Here is a 17630-nt window from a genome sequence, read left to right as displayed (position 1 = left end):
AAACCTTGTCACCTGCATGGTTGAAGTTCTTGAACAAGTCTACACATTTACTGACTTATGGTTGGAGAAGTAGAAAGATATTTGTTTTTCTCAGGTGCCAAAAACATCTGTAAGGGGTTTGCTTCAAGTTTTTTATTAGTCTAAGTAACAAGTAGTAAGACTAATTTAGTTATGTTTTTATTATTTTAACAGTGTCTTGAATACTGTACAATAATCAGCACATTAAATTATTTATAAAAAGTTAATGATTATTAGCTGTGAATTTGATTTTATTTATACACTTGACAAGGATTCGGCAACTGTTATCTAGAAATTTGGAAAGAGCTTTTCATCGTAGAGTATGTATGTTAAAATATTATCAGTTTGGATTAATCACTTTGAAATTACTTGTTTCTCAAAACTGAAATTAATGATAATTAGCAATTAAAAGAGAGAAAGTATGGTATAGTATGAGATATCTTCTGTTTAATCTTTATTTCACTTAATCAAAGTAATCTGAAAAAGGTATACAGACCTTAAATGGCTATATACCCCATCCTCCACCTAAACAACAAAAACAAAAAACAAAAACTTTCTTCATGATCAAGCTGTCTTTACATGATACTGAATGAGTTAATGTTATAAATTTTCTAAATGTATACCTGAGTATTGAAATATTCACACACAAAAAATTTCATCACATAAAACAGAATTAGGCCCTTGGTTTTTTGTGTTTTTTTTTGGGTGCGGAGATGCAATATACTCTCTTGTATATACGTATGTATGTATATAAAATATTTACATATACATACACACACTGAGTAAAACTGTACTCCATGTGAATATTGTTCATGTTGTTTCAATGAATGTTTAAGTAACAATGTTTGGGAAGAATCAGCCACAATTTCATATATTTTGGGCTTGATATCTTAATGGACACTCTCCTTATGATGTATTGTTGAGAGACATGAAAACATCATTCAGCTTTATTCTTTCTAATGTAATCACAATTAGAGCCAGGAAATTAACTCAGTCAATTACCTAAGAACATAGATATTACATTCATCAGTATCACACAAAATTATCAAGTAATCAAAATAAATATTCAATTAATGTCACAAAAATAATAGGTTACCCAAAATTGATGTTTGATTATTTCAATTATTCCAATCATCAAAGTATTGTCATCATGATTTCTAATTATTATTTTTGTTTAATTCAAGGTTGTTCAGCTTAATTAGTTAGTGTCAAGTAATCAAAATTAGTATTTCCAATTGTTACTATTTTTTATTATTCCACCTATCCCAGTCTCATACAATAATAATAAATTAGTTAAATGCAGTCAATTAAAGAATCAAATGATTAGTTGATTACCACATTCCACTAATCATTATTGCTTCTAGCTATGCATTAGGATTTGATTTTATATTTATTTTTTCTACATTTAACCATTTAGGATCAAGAAGGTCAATTTGTATGTCACAACTTTTTACAGAGTTACATAATTTACTTTATCTTCAATACATGAATGAATTTTAGATCAAAATGTAGCAAACAAATCAAATTTTAATATATACACTTTTAATTTTAAATGTAAATATTAAAACAATTACTATTTCCATTAGTACAAAGATTGATGTCTGCTCTCTAGGTCTCCCCTCTTCTCTAATTTATTTACTACCCCTCCAAGAAGTATGTATTTTAATATAAATTACTTGTTTTAACATAGATGTCACTCAAGCAAAGCATTACACTTTTAGCCTTCAATCATATTTGTCTACAGAGCCATAAATTAGAAAATCAGACCCAACCCTTCCAGCCATGCCCACCTGTCACATTCTCTCTTTCACAAGTTGCAAATAGTTCTCCTTGATGTTGCATTGTTTTCTGTACAGAGAATTGTCTATTTTGCTTCCAATTCAAACTTTGTTCCCAAAGGAGCATAGCTGCATTCCTGATAACTCTTATCATATAGTTAAAAAGCCAGAAAAATTATGATAGTTATAGGACATTGTCTTATTTTTCTGTGTTGTTAGATGCAGCATTGTATTAAATAAAAATTTAGTGTGGCAGTACAATTAGCATAAAAAAAGTAGGCATAAGTTTTATATACACTCAACAGTAAGGAAAAGAAAACACAGGTAAGTAATACAGTTCTTGTTTTTTGGTGTTTTCTTTATTTATTATTATAACAATTTTGGTTTCCTGTTACATCTTGCACTTGTTCTAGAAAGAAGATATAATTTAGAAGTATTTTCTTCTTTTTTTTATGATGGTTATGAGGTCAGTCAAATTGATGACCCAGTTGCTAGTTCTAATGTAGAAAATAATAGATAAAATATGAAGTTTTTCTTTAACAAAATTAATATTTATTTCAGAAGTTTTAGGGATTATACAACCAAAATTTGAAAATCTCAACACAAAAACTACTTGTTACTCTGAACAGTCAACACTAATACCATCTAATTATGGAAAAATTTTTAATTAAAAATTCTGATGTTTTGTCTATAAGAAACTTAATATTTACTGCAAACATGAAGATGTATTAAACACTTTAATAGTGATAGTATGTATACCACCATAGTTACAAGATCATATAAAATACACAAATCCATTGTGATAGTTAACAGTTTAAATAAGATAAATTTATAATTCTTGAAAAACAGTTTTACTCTTAAATAAATATATTTATTTCCTAAAAGTAATACTGCTCAACTTTTGACAGTTTTAACATACTGCTCTGAAGAATTATCCTGCATTTCTTACATCTTGTTAGCTTGTAAGTTTAAAGTGAAGTCCTACAAAAAGTAAACATATTATTTGCAGAATTATGTGGAACACCAGGGTACTTGTCTCCAGAATTACTTAAAGCATCAATGTATGAAAATGCAGTTGGCTACAACAAAGAAGTAGACATGTGAGTTATTTTTATTAATAGTCAAGGATATGTTTGTAATGAAGTGAACATAAGAGAGGGTATATGGGTTAGTGTTTTATAGTGACTTACTTAATGTTTAATTCTCAGAGCATGATTGTTTTTCTTTTTATAATTTAATTAATTTTAGAAATAATTAGTAAAAAGTTGTATTTGATTTGGAAAGTAAAATATTTGTACGAATTTATGACTGAAGATGAATTTGTCAAGAGTGGTTGGACAAAGTTATATTGTTATCAGTCCTTTCACCAGCTGGCAGAGCTCTGTAATTTACATGAGATGCTAGATCTTGTTATTGATTTTCTTTTAAGTAACTATTTCTTTAAATCATAAGAAAATCTCTCAAAAGTTTTTTCATGGACTTCATAATATCTTTTTAAATATCTGGGAACATTTGTGTTATGTCAACAGAAGTATCAAACTAAGATAAAGAATTTGAAAAAGATAATTTAATGAAAATTTTAAATTGAATATTAATAATATTTTACCACAGAACTGTTTGTCTATGATATGCCTATGTGTTAGCACTAGAACATTTCCATTTTTATTCTGAAAGTTAAGTTTTATAGTAACTTGAAGCACTTTATTTTAAGCCTTTTAATAAAAATTAGGATGTGTTCACAATTTGATTGCAAATATGTTCTAATCCATAAATTACTGATTTGTTTTCTTACTATTAACTGCTAGTGGCTCTACATGTTGCATCAAATTGAACAATTCTTTATCTTTATCTGTTACAACACACACTATATAGAAGTGACCAAAAATATTTGGTGAAATCACTCATATAATATGAAAGGTGCATAGAAAACCCCAGTAGTAGCTAGTGAAATTAATCTCAGTATTGATGGTGTTTTTGTGCACTTTTTTTTTAATATATAATCACTCATGTTACTAAGGGCCTTGTAACCAACCAAGTCATTGAGTCACAAGTAGTCTGTTGTATAAACAGTTTAGAAATATATTGTTAAAGAAACCAATAGCTTTTGTAACCCATTTGTAATTTTAGGGTTATGTATTATTGTTATAACTCTTTTTATTTATTTTCGTTATGACAGATGGGCATGTGGTGTGATCATGTATACCCTGTAAGTTGATTCTTCCTTTGTTTCTTAACAAACAGGAAAATTAGTGTTTCCTCACCTAACCTAAATTTGAATCTCTGAATACTGAAGTCACAAATGTAGAAAGATGAAACATTGTAAAGGATTCCTTAATCATGGAAAAAAGTAAACCCATTACAACCACACACACACACACACACACACACACACACACACACACACACACACACACACATACATATATATGGTTATTAAATGCATTCAGCTCAGATTTCCAAAGAATGCTATAAATTGTCTGTTTGACCCTTAAGTATAAGTTTGATTGATTTTACTGACCACATGACTACTTTGTACTCATTTAAAGTCTTTTTTATATTTCACTCTTCAAACTCAATATAGTATGTATATTTTCATAAAATTCATCAGTCTTCATCTCATAAGTCTTTCATATACAAAAAGTCATATTTTTAGTGAATTTTGATGACAAGAAATATACTTGAAATAAAAATGTATAACGATGTTTCAACCTTCCTAGGTCATCTTCTGGTTAACAAATCAGGTTTTTTGTTAATCTGAAGATGACCTAAGTAGGTTAAAATGTTGTTCTCTGCTTATTAGTGAAAGTGTTAATACCTGCACCAAACATTCTAAGATACATTTCTAGTGAATTATTTTTTAGAAACTAAAATAGAGATTTTTCATTAAAATATTGAGTATTTGTTTTGAATAACTTGTGTTATTCATCTCAAAAATCTCAAATGTCTTTTGTGTAATTTTTTGTGACTTTTATGAGCTTGGAGCTGTTTATAATAAACAAATCTAGTTTCACGTTACAATTTGAAGTCATTATAGAAAGAAAAAAATGATAATTTAGATGTATTTCAATTTGTTTTGTTTTTGTCATGGTTATGACACCAGTCAAAGTGACTGATCCCATTTTAAGTTAAGGTAGTGAAAATAATAGCTAAAATATAAAGTTTTACAGAAAAAAATGTTCAAAATGCATTGAGAAGTTTTTGGGAATTACACAAAGGAAATTTGAGATTTTTGAGAAGAGGAAAAGTATTTTTCATTTTAACGAGAAAATTACTTTACACGTGGGCTATTCACGGAAGAATCTTTTAGTTTATTAAACATACTAAAATATAATTTCTATGTGTGCAAAAATTAGAATGTTAACTAAAAGACTCAAATTTTATGAAGATATTGTAATGGATTTAATATTATATATATATTTTAATGTTGATGATTGTTTCAGTTAAATTATTTAGAAATGAATGTAGCTTATACTGTTAAACCTGTATTACAAAATTCCCACCTGTTCACTAAATTTGTAAAAGATTCTTGAGTATAAGAATTAACAATGTATTATGTGTGTAAGTACAAGTGATTGCCAGTATTGTTATTGTAGCTGAAATTTCTAGACTCACTTAATGATTATAAAAAGTAGCCATTGCAATATACAGAGAGACAGTATATATTGTTGGCTTGCTACAGTTGGTGTACTATAAACCTTGGAAGCCACAATTGTGATTAACACTTATTAGTCGAGAAACTACAGGTATCTGACCAGGAATGTTTATAGATTTCTAATATTGCAAACTGTTTAACTTTAGCAGAGTAACTTTAGATATTAGTATTTCTATAAAGACATTGTATAACTTCAGAAGTGAAACACTTGCATGTGAAGAGCTAGTCAGATAAGTGAATTGTACCACTATAATCTCATAGTTAATTTTAAGTTGCTTCTCATGAACCTTCAGTAAGATATTAAGGAGGTTTTGGAATGGATAGAAGATTCAATGTTGTTTGTAAGTTTGTAGAACTTTTGAAAATAAATCATTATTTGTAATAATTATTATTATAAATTGTATTTTTCTTTGTATATTAAAATATATTTGTATTATGAAAGAAAATTACATGTATCAATCCTGTTGGCAAATGTAAGTTTAATACATATCGACATTTACTTCTAAATTTATATTACAATTAAATTGGTTTCAGTCTATTTGAATTTGTAATACGTAACAAACTGTAGGCTCATCCAAGATAAAGTGTAATATGTAACAATATACACAATGTATTAAAAGTTAGAAATATTAAATCTATAAAGACTTTAAATGAGTAGAAAAGGATCAGAGCCAATGCTTGATTCTGTTAAGTTAAAGTTATAACAAAGTATCAGTTCTGGTTATTGTAATAATTAAATATATTGTAATCATACACTGTTTCAAAATCAGATAATAAATTGTGGCAAGAAAAGACTATTGTAAACTTATGAAGTTTAGTTTAATCAAAATAAACTTCAAAGAATAAACAAGAAATATTTTTTTTCCATCTTCTGTTTATTCTTTAATATATTTATGGAGACTATATAGCCAACTGATGACACCATTATTTTTGTGAAGGACATATTAAAATATTTGTTTTAGAAGTACTCTAATAAAATTTCAGACTTTGTAATCTGATAGAAACTTGCTGGATTGTGAGCATTGTATCAGTCCACAGGTTTAGGCCTAAGGTCATTCAGATTTCTAACTAAAGCATATGATCTGATTTCCCTTCACTACCTTACAAATTTTAAGTCACACGATTTTTGTTATTTCAACACTGATGGTTGTATAATATGTACACTTCAGGTTGGTTGGCTTTCCCCCATTCTGGCACCGTAAACAGATGATTATGCTGAGAAATATTATGGAAGGAAAGTTTGAATTTTGTAGTCCAGAATGGGATGATGTTACAGAGCTTCCTAAAGATCTTGTAAGTATCAATGCAAACTATTTTCTAACTTGTTAACTATTTACTTTAGTAGTTGTTAAAGTTTAACCATAATTATCTTGGAATATAGAAATGTGCTCAGTACCAATTGGTATAAATTGAAAATAATTGAACACAAATGAAGGATCAAAATAGTAAATAAATCAAATTAAAAGTAGATACTTTAGTGTGTAGACTTTCTCTTTTCATTGGTGATTTTGCCCTGAATAATAAATATCTGCTTCCTAATAGTTTATGGACTTCTTTATCCTAAAATGAACAAGAATTTTATATTTGTGGAGAACCGAGGGTAAATTATGAAATTGATGAAATATTGAAAATTTTATATTTGATTGTTTTATTGGGCATTTTATTGAAGAAAAGCCCTATAAGCCACATATTATTGAATTCAGTGTCAAAAACTCTTATTAAAGTTTATCCATGTGGTGAGAAGAATAATTAATTATGAAATTGTTTTGAGAAAATATCATCCTTCATTTTCCTCTTTACATTTTGTTTTATATTATGACATTAAAAGAATAAATATCAAACATAATCTACTGTATGTAAACATATTTAATAGTAAATGACAGCTAAAAATTGAGAAAATTGGTGAGAAATTACTAACATCCTGTCTTTTACACTTCAGTTATTTTAACAAAGTGACACCTAAGTTGAAATAGAAGTGGTTTTATATCAAAAAAGGAGTATTATAAAATGTAGCCTGTTTAATACCATAAAAACTACATTTTATCATGTCTAATTAAAGCACCAAGTTCTAACCCTTTATCTCAAAATTCTGTATAATCCTAAAGACAGAGTTTTTATTATTACATAAGGGCCCATTGAAATGTTTTTAACCTAGAAATGTTATGTTAAAAGCAGATTGTGTAATGGGACCTTTCATCTCAAATACTATATTGTATATATTGTATTAAAACTAGCAGAGACCTACAAAGAATTTGCAGTCGTGAAATTTTTTTATTGTAACAAATCTATTTTAAGTACAGGATGTCTGGAATAATTTAATAGAATTTAATTTCAGACACCAAAATCTACAAGTACACTCATCTTATGCCTAAAATTAATTACGTCTTTATTGAGTATGGCCTGTATTTTGATAGAGATAAATTAACACTGTAATTTGTGTATATTTTTTCCTTTAGTTTAGTTAGAGCTAAACGTTACTGTGCTTAATACTATTAGTAAATCAACTTATCGTGGTATTCTATGACTTAATGTTAGACTTTGTTAAAAAACTTTGGTAAGTTTTTAATATGTTGTTGTACAAAATATTTACTAGAGTATATTTACATCCACATTTTATTAACATCTGTTGAAATTAATTGTATGTCCATGCACACTTAGTTAATAAGGTGTGCTCTCATTTTTAGAACAGAGAAAAACATAGTATTATTACAATAGGTTATGGTACTTTGGTATTTTGTTTATATATTTACATTAAACACAGTTTCAGTTTAAGTTTAGGCATGACTAGTATGCCAGACTGTGGATTACGTGATACATGGAGCTAAAAACAAAAAAAGCGCACTGCATTAAGGGACCAAACTTCTCCAGTTTGTTCTTAATGAAGATAGGTCCACCTTTCAAAAGCACTTATGTTGTGAAGTTTCATATTTTTGCCTTTAAATGATTGTTTTCTTAAGATCATCAATGCCTATCTTACAGTTAGAATGATTTGTTTTTACATTTGTCTTGCAGATAAGAAAGATGTTAGTTGTAGATCCACAGAAGAGATTAACAGTATCAGAAGCTTTAAAACATGAATTTTTCCAGGTTGTAGTAAGTATCTCCTATAAAATGATGAGAAAAGTCTACAAAAGTACTTCTACTATTATTTTTAATTATAAAAATTACTAATTATTTATATAGGTGCTTATTTGTAATTCTTTTGTCAGTGAGCTAGTGTTGTTTCTCTTGTATTGTTATATTTTATTTTTAGCTCTACATAAAGTCACCCAAACTTTCTAAAGTATCCGTATTTATACATAGGGGAGTTGTGTTGGTGGGCTTTATCTCTACATACAGTTAAATAGTAAAGAATAATTTTTCAAAGACAAGTAGAGATTTTCATTCAAATACATATTTTCTTAAGATGTAATAATATTTTATTGACTTGTTTTAGTGATAACTAGCTCAATCTAGGACTCATTAATTGTGATTTAAGATTTTCTCCCCGAGTATCCATTAATATGCATGATGGAAAGTTTTAGTGTCTTACATTCAAAATCTTATTAACTATTTTTTGTTTATGTTATGCAATAAATATGGCATAGCAACTTAGCTAATAATCCATATTTTAATAGTGTATAAGTTTTAATTCTATAAGGAAATATTTTTAAAAATCCAGAACTTTCCCTAGTGTTACTCAGTAACACATTTTCTCTAGACATCTTCTCTATTTTATCCACCACCCTTAGTTAGGGGACATTGTCAGTTTTATGCATATTATTAGACCGTGTTCTTTGGTGCTTTATTTAATGCACTATTACCATTAGTATAAAATATGTAGGCTTAGGTATGATTGACAGTCAACAGCAAGAAAAAAAAGAAGATGGAGTTAGTAATTTCTTTTTTTATACTTATTCTTTACTTATTATTATAAAAGTAATTAAAATATAAAAATAGGAATGTTCTTATGTTGGTTAGGATTAAGGTAAAATACATATTAATAATATAATAAAAATATATTTCATGAGGCACACATGAGCAACATATAAGCAATGTAATTCAAAACCGTAACATTAGCTGTATGTGTCCCAAGGGATTTGCAATTTCTTGTGGCACAAATAGTAGTTAAGAGTTCAAAGGGCAATAAAACAATAAAATTTAATTATAAATAGATGTATGCTGTTACAAACTTAAAACTACTCAGAATGCACAAATGTAATTTCATGATACAACTTGAAATCATTCTAGAATGAAAAAAGGGTAATTTAGATTTATTATGATTTTTTCTTTCTTCGTTGGTTAGAGGTCACTCAAATTGACTGATCCTGTTTTGAGTTAAGACAGAGAAAATAACAGATTAAATATAAAGTTTTACTCAAAAAAAATGTATGAAATATTTCTGAGGCTTTAGGGATTACACAAAGGATATTTGAGATTTTTAAGCTTAACTTGAAAATCACTTTGTGCATGGACTATTCAAAACAAGTACTCAATATTTTCATGGGCAAATCTTCAGTTATGTATTTTTGTATGTGAAAAACTTATAATGTTAATTGAAAGACTGACAAACTTTATGAAGATATATACTATTAAAAGTTAGAAGTATTAAATTGATAAAGTCTTTAAATGAGTAAAAAGAGGTCGTGATCAGTCAGATTGATGGAGTCTGTGTTGAGAGAGTTAACATAGAAATGGTTTCCTATGGCTACTTCTTTTCTTGACTTTATCTAAAAGCAAATTCTGGCCATTAGAAGGTAGTTTTATATGTATACGTCCTTATTTTGCTCAAATCAGTGATGGTAATTTATAATCATGAGATTTTTATACAATGATACTCTCTACCCAGACAGTTCCAGTTATAGTAGGTTGTGATGTACCCCAAAAATAGAAAGATTTGCATGGATGTGATATATATATCCTTTCTTCAACACATTTGAATCTTGATGTTACAAAAATGAATTTACCATTTACTGAGTGAATGATATTTTTGCAAGATGTTACTATCATAAAACTCTTCAGTCCACATTTGCATACAAGTCTTCACTAAGAGACTTGTATGGTTTTGTTTTGGTCATCACTAGGGACACAAATATGCAAGAATAATAAAGGAGAACATTATTTTAAGACATATCTTCTCAACTTCAGAGGATCATTAAATCCTTTTTACTGTAGCAAAGTCCTTTTTTTAGAATCTGACCTAATTATCTTACCCTAAGGACCTAAAGTAAACGTTGGTTATTTTTATATAACATTTTATTGATTTTCAGTTTTTTTTTAGTACATGTGAGAAACATCCTAACTGTTTCTAGCTGTATGTAACATAACATTATACTTCATAAAACTGATGGAGGGGTGGCATTCTTCACATATAATGGAATGAATACATTATATATCTGGTGGAAACACAAGACATTAGACTATGTATTTTTAAAATGTATATGACATTTAAGTGTGATCTCAAGCACCTCTACAAGATTCTTTGCAGACCTACATTTAAGAACTTGTGTTTTCAGATCCTCAATTTCTTTTTATGCTGATTTTTGTGAAACATATACTATGATTAAGTAGTGATAAAAAAAGAAAATGATAGTGATTGATGGATAATGGAGATTACTGTTTATGTGATTAGTTTGTATGAAATAAAACTTGCAAACATTTTTATTTTGTAATAGACAGCCAAAGGAAGAAAATTTGATGCAAAGAAAACATTTCAGGTAAGCAGTGAGTTCTGGTTTTCCTTTATAATAACGTTTGAAATTGTAAATTTTATTGCAAGTGTACAAGAATAATACAATGTGTAAGTTAGTTTAAATACTGATTTATGTGTTTCTAATTAAAATTGTTTTTGTATTTTTCTATGAAAAAAAAACTTAATGATTGTTTTTTTGTTTCTTAACTTTTAACTCATACAGTGTATACTTGCAGTACGAAAATACAATTTTCTAAATACTTATATACTGTTAATTAACACAATAGCTGCTAATGATGCTTTTTAGTTTTGTTTTTCTATTCTCATGTTTTTCTAAATTTGGAGTGCGACTTTGACAAGAGGATGTTCATTTAGCCTGGCAAGAGGGGGCATTATTAATCTGGTGTGCACAGGAATGTGATATTATCCTGGAAAGAGAATGCATGGTTATTCCAGGAAGACGTATCTGTAGGATTTTAAAACTTTTTGTCCTTTCCTGACTAGCATTGTGAGGTTAAGTTATTTGTTCCATTTATGTGTATACATGTATTACTAAAGTTATAAAAAAATTTATTTTGTTTCAATTGTGCTGTGAACCAACCTTTTTTTTCCCCAGTTGCAGCTGTGTGAGAACTCGTTCATTTATAATGTTCTAAAATGTACAAATTGGATTTTAAGGTTCTTGAGTGTGATTGTTTCTTGTTCTCTTTTATATAGTTTGGAATGCTATGTGTACGAGTCATAGTGCGTCTGCAAAGATTAAAGTACACCCCAGAGCCTTTGTCAATTGAAATAGCACGTAGCTACCCATACAAGATGAAAACACTAAGAAAAGTAATATTTTTGTTTACTCTGCATCAGTTAATATTTATATTATAAATAAGTTTTTTTCATGAATATTTGTTTTACAAGTATGTTTTTATTGAAGATAGATTTTTTTTACACTTATTCGTAATTTACTTTGGAAATTACCAGGTATTTATTTATTTAAGTTTATTTAGATGAAATAGTGTAAAAAAAATACTGTAGTATTTGTTGCTTTCATTAGTTTCCACAAATAGGTATAAAACAGTTGTTTATTTAGTTATTGTATTGAAATTTCTTTTTTACATCACAAGGGTTAGTCTTATTACTTCAGTTCTTTGGCATGACTGTCTCTCCAAAATTATGGAAGAGAAAACAATTAATTTCCAAGTTTTAAATAATTTATTTCTGTTGTGTATCAAGTATTAAGAGGCTTTTTATTCCCTTTAGAAATATTTTAGTATATGTCTTTTGTTTTTAGTAAGTGTTATTTAATATTATAATATTCCAACACCAGACCATTCATTCAGTTCCAACTGGATGAAGATAAACAGATTTCCTTAGCTAATGGTAGTAAGGCACTTTCTAACTACTTAACACACTTTGTTATAAGATAGGAATAGTTGTTTGCATTATTACACACTGTGTTGAAACCTAGAGCCACAGGTTGGAATGCCATTTTCTGATATCTTTTATGATGTATAATATTTTTTGCAGTTCATATTCCAATGTTTTTAACAAATTGAAATTCATAGAAATAAAAAGATATTATATTAGTAGCCTGGTAGTTGGAATACAGAAAACTGTACTTCTAGAATCCAGTTGTGCTTAAATCTGGTTGACGAGTTACAATCAAAGTTTTGTTGGTATTCTATGTCTAAAACTTAAAATGAGATGATCTTCAAATACCATATTCATAATGGTGTTCTCAGGTAATGTTTGAACTTAAGAAAGACTTTCTTTGAGTTTTAAAATCATAAAAATATATAATGGGTTTTTAGTTTATTGCAATTGGCAGAAAAGTAATGGAGATATTACGTATGTTAAAGGAATACCATAGAAGAGTGGGAATTTAAATTCCAAAAGTTTCTAACAGTAGGTATGGAATGTAAAAAAATAAACTATGCCCATTCTGCTCAGTTACCACATTTCTCCATTATTTTGAACAAGGCTCATCCCCTAACTTTACATAGTAAAAATACTTATTTTTTTTTCACTTTTACATGCCTTATGTAATCTCACAGAATGTTTTTGTGCATCATTAAAAAGTACTATGTATGACATGACCATTTTTTTCTTTGCTTTAGGTCATTGATGCCTGTGCTTTCCGTGTTTACTGCCATTGGGTGAAGAGAGGTGAAGTCCAGAATCGTGCTGCACTCTTTGAAAACCGACCAAAGATTGAACTGAAACAAATGTGTACCAGTGCGATAAATACTATTACAACATAATGACAAAGTTCAACTAGGTGTTGTTTAAATTGACTGCAAGACCATTTCCAAATTTTTTATTTCTTTGGAGATGTTTGTGTAACATTTTAGTATTCTTCCTCAACCAGGGGATGCATACAAATTCCATGAACTGCTGTGTTAAGATGTAGGGCAGTGTATATTGTGTTTGAGTTTTAATAATATTTTAAACTTGCCAATGAGAATAAGATTTTGAGTTACAACCAGTTCAATTTTTATCATCTAAAACTTTCCACAAGACTTAAAATATCAAACTCTTTAGAACATTACTTGTATTGTTTATTTACTTTTTGTGGTCTTAATCAGTATTTCTCATTTAAGTTCTGTCATCTTATGTTTAAATTTGACATTTGTTGCTTCTAGCAGGTGTGGAATGAAAATGTTCATTTTCTTTCCTTGAGTAAAAGTAACTCATTTATTTATTAGCAAATAGCAGAAGGTATACATTACCTAATAATATACTTGGCTATTCATTGTTAATTTAAAAGCCAATAGAATAGTGGCACTCTCTGTTCAATGTCAGAGGAAAATTATGTATATTTTTTGTGTAATTTTACTTAAGTTTATGAATGGTCACTGATATAATGAGTTTGAAGTAAAAAGGTTTACTTACTATTTAAACATATAAGGTTACATATTAAAGGTTTAAGATATTAGGATAGGTGCAATCTACTGGAAGCACACTTACACACATTGAATTATATAGTTGTTAATTCATGTTCTATAAATTATAGGATAAGGGGCCATATCAGGGGTTTATTAATAATTATCTAAATAATTCATGTAATTAACTCATCTTCTCAATGTAACAAACTTCAGTATTTATATGATTGCTTTGGTAAGAAAACAAAAGCATTATTTTGTAAAATTATCAAGCTCAAAAGCAACACAAAATGTAACACTAAGTGGTTGGACAATGTTATGAAAACAATAAGTGTGCAACACTAGAGAATAAAAATAACTTGTCTTAGATAGAACAAAAATAAGATTGAAATGCACTGTTTTTAAGAAAAATTCAACTTGAATTTTGTTTCTATTCGTGTACTAAAATACTTAATATGGCAGTCTTCATTATGGTAAATTATCACTTCAAAAATTTCTTCTGTGAAGCAGTCTAAGTTATCCTAGTAATATCTGGTAACCTCATAAAAACTAAATGCATTGGAAATTTAAGAAATTGAAGGAAGACAGCAAACAGTTTCTGAAAAATGTAAGGTAGAATAAAAACATTTATCTGAAGCTGTTTTTTGTCTTCATTGAAAATTGGATTTAACTTGTGATATGTTGAAATTTGTTTTGTATACTAATTTTAACACATTGCAAAGAATATTGCACCATATATTAGAAAACTGTGCATTTTATACAGGTAAATGGTCTTAGATAGTGAAGTATGTTTGGATTACATTCAAGTATCTGCAACAGTGAAAGAAAATCTAGAGATGGATATCTTCACTACTGTGTCAGAAGCATGTGAAATGGTTTATATAAAGTAAGCAAAAAAATACTTATTTACATTATAAACCAGAGCAGTTGCAACTTTTACTTAGACATATATAAATATTATTTTAGACTGCATCATAAATTAAAGCAGTTATGTGGCTTTAGTCAGGACGTTCCAGATACAACTGCCTCAAGAAAATTGTAGTTGTGGTATGGCTGTAATTATGAAAGTTTTTTTTACAACATCACTAGGTTTTCTGATGCTATAAAAATGCAGCGTTAATAGAAGTTGCACAAGATTTTTATGAAGTAGTTTAAACTTGGTTTATTTATTTGTTTTAGATTATTATTATATAGCAAAATAATATATATAGTGTTGTATAAGTTTTTTTTAGTTCAAAAATTTTTTTTCATGAAATATATATATGAAGATTTCCTGTGAAAAAGTAGATTAAATATGCTAGCAGTGAACAGTAATTTAGCATCTTGGTGTTACATGTTATGCTCTGATCTTGTAAAAGTTTGACTATTGTTTTTGAATGACAACTTTCATGAGATCTTTCTGTTTAGAGGCTGTTTATTTGTCATAGCTAGTGAATATAAGTTATATTTTCATTGAAATTAATATATTTGTGAAACATTTCACAAGTGACGACAAAGTACTTTATCACTTAATTTTTCAAAACATGTGTTACATGAAAGATCACATGGAATATTACTATTTGGTGGATATTGTGAATTAAACACCCAGCAAAAATAATTTGTGTACATTCTAATTTGTAGCATTTATATGAAATGAATGGAAAAAAATGTACTAATAGTTAAAAAAAAAAAAGAAGAGGTAACAGTTAGTAATTCTGTTTTCAAAAGGATTATGTAACCAGAACTGGCAAACAGGAAAATGGACATGAAATTACATGTCACTTCACTTGCTCTTATCTCTGAATCTATTTCTATTTGTATATTTGTAATTTCAGAATTATCTTTTAAATGATCTAAAATTAATGACTTCTGAGGTTTGGCATAGAAAATCATCAGATAGAGAAAGTATTTGATCTACAAACATCTGGAATAAACTTTGGAAGATTATTAGTTTATTCACAACATATAGCTGTTTGTAATATGAAGTATAATTTTCGTCCTCTTTCCCTTTATATATGGAGCTTAGGTTCCTTTCTTTGAACTTAGATACATGTAAATCCCTTATGCATTTAAAATTAAATAAACTGATTTAAACTAAAGGAAATTACATAAATGAGAGAGTGGAGAATTAGGTATGTGAGAAACAAGTGTGTCTGTGAAAAAGCAAAACTGAATAAGATAATTCTCCATTAAATATGTAGTTAAAAAATAGTTCATATTTTCAAATATTTTCACTTGAAGATCTCAAGGGCTGTTAAGCAACAATTTCATTAAAATATTGTATAAATTTGAGACAAATTAGAAAGGCTTGTGATTATCTAGAATGTCATGCAGAGCTGTTGTAATGTCAGTTCATATCTTTGGAATATTGATAAGGTCATACTTTTTTTTTTAGTAAATGTGAAATGTTTTAGAGTGAGTAAATATTTTTATGATATTCTATGCTATTTGAAAAAGAAAATGTTCACGTACATATGTGAAAGTTGGTTTCAGTTGTCTTAAGTTGAACTGTAAATATACTGTATTTAAGTTGTAAACAGATTTTATTAAACTGTGTGATTCAAAAAATGATTTACAAATTGTTTTACTCTAATTTTGATACACTGACATTTTGGTTGGGTTGTACATGACTGTGATCCAGTGAGATTTCGATTAACTTAGGTTTGATTATACAGACTTAAGAGTACTTTTTGTTTGTAAAGCCGTGACGACACTTTTAGAATAATTATGTTTTGTGAAGTTTCTATATTCATGTTATAATGCCCTAAGATAGAAGAGTTTGGTAAAATTGTAAAAGTCAGTATTAATCAAGCTCTGGGGGGAAGACAGCTACTCATCCCCACCCACCGCCATCTCTTGAGCTACTCTTTTTATCAACGAATAGTGGGATTTACTATACATTATAATGCCTCCATGAATGAAGGGGAAAGCATATTTTGTGCTTACATTTTTTCAACTGTTGTTTATTTTCGTTTGTTGTTGTTTTTCTTGTATTATTTAGAAAAGTAGTCACAATTTTTTTTTTCGCATTCGCAACTTCCACAGATATGTACGGAATTATCAGTTGAAGAGAAGTTAAATATTAAAAATTGAAAAAACAGCAGAAAATCACATTTAACAGTTGTAGACTATTAACTTTAAATAATAAAGATTAAAAACATTTTGGTTAATTCACTCCTAGTTACGACTTCAGGAGAGTTCGTTCAGTGAGTCAGACGTTAGTACTTTCCTGAAGTTGTCCTTCACATCTACTTTATTAACTTTATTTTTTTTTAATTTCGCACAAAGCTACTCGAGGACTATCTGTGCTAGCCGTCCCTAATTTGGCAGTGTAAGACTAGAGGGAAGGCAGCTAGTCATCACCACCCACCGCCAACTCTTGGACTATTCTTTTACCAACAAATAGTGGGATTGACCAGAACATTATAACTCCCACACGGCTGGGAGGGCGAGCATGTTTGGTGCGACGCCCCGGCATGGCCAAGTGTGTTAAAGCGTTCGACTCGTAATCTGAGGGTCGCGGGTTCGAATTCCGGTCGCACCAAACATGCTCGCCCTCCCAGCCGTGTGGGCGTTATAATGTTATGGTCAATCCCACTATTTGTTGGTAAAAGAATAGTCCAAGAGTTGGCGGTGGGTGGTGATGACTAGCTGCC

At 28.7% G+C, this 17630-nt stretch overlaps 1 pseudogene across 1 annotated transcript in view; it reads left to right on the top strand.

Moving 5' to 3' along the window:
- The window catches only part of LOC143244576 (phosphorylase b kinase gamma catalytic chain, skeletal muscle/heart isoform-like), a 61109-nt pseudogene extending 44564 nt beyond the window's left edge, over positions 1-16545 (top strand). The window contains exons 9-15 of the transcript XR_013025212.1: positions 2806-2896; positions 3973-4002; positions 6618-6741; positions 8461-8541; positions 11103-11144; positions 11837-11953; positions 13231-16545. The product of XR_013025212.1 is annotated as a phosphorylase b kinase gamma catalytic chain, skeletal muscle/heart isoform-like (transcript). The remainder of the gene's footprint in view (positions 1-2805; positions 2897-3972; positions 4003-6617; positions 6742-8460; positions 8542-11102; positions 11145-11836; positions 11954-13230) is intronic.
- The last annotated feature ends 1085 nt before the right edge of the window (positions 16546-17630 follow it).

The sequence above is a fragment of the Tachypleus tridentatus genome, chromosome 2 (assembly GCF_004210375.1).
Source record: "Tachypleus tridentatus isolate NWPU-2018 chromosome 2, ASM421037v1, whole genome shotgun sequence".
Taxonomy (NCBI): Eukaryota; Metazoa; Arthropoda; class Merostomata; order Xiphosura; family Limulidae; genus Tachypleus; species Tachypleus tridentatus.
This window is presented reverse-complemented; position numbering and strand designations above follow the sequence as displayed.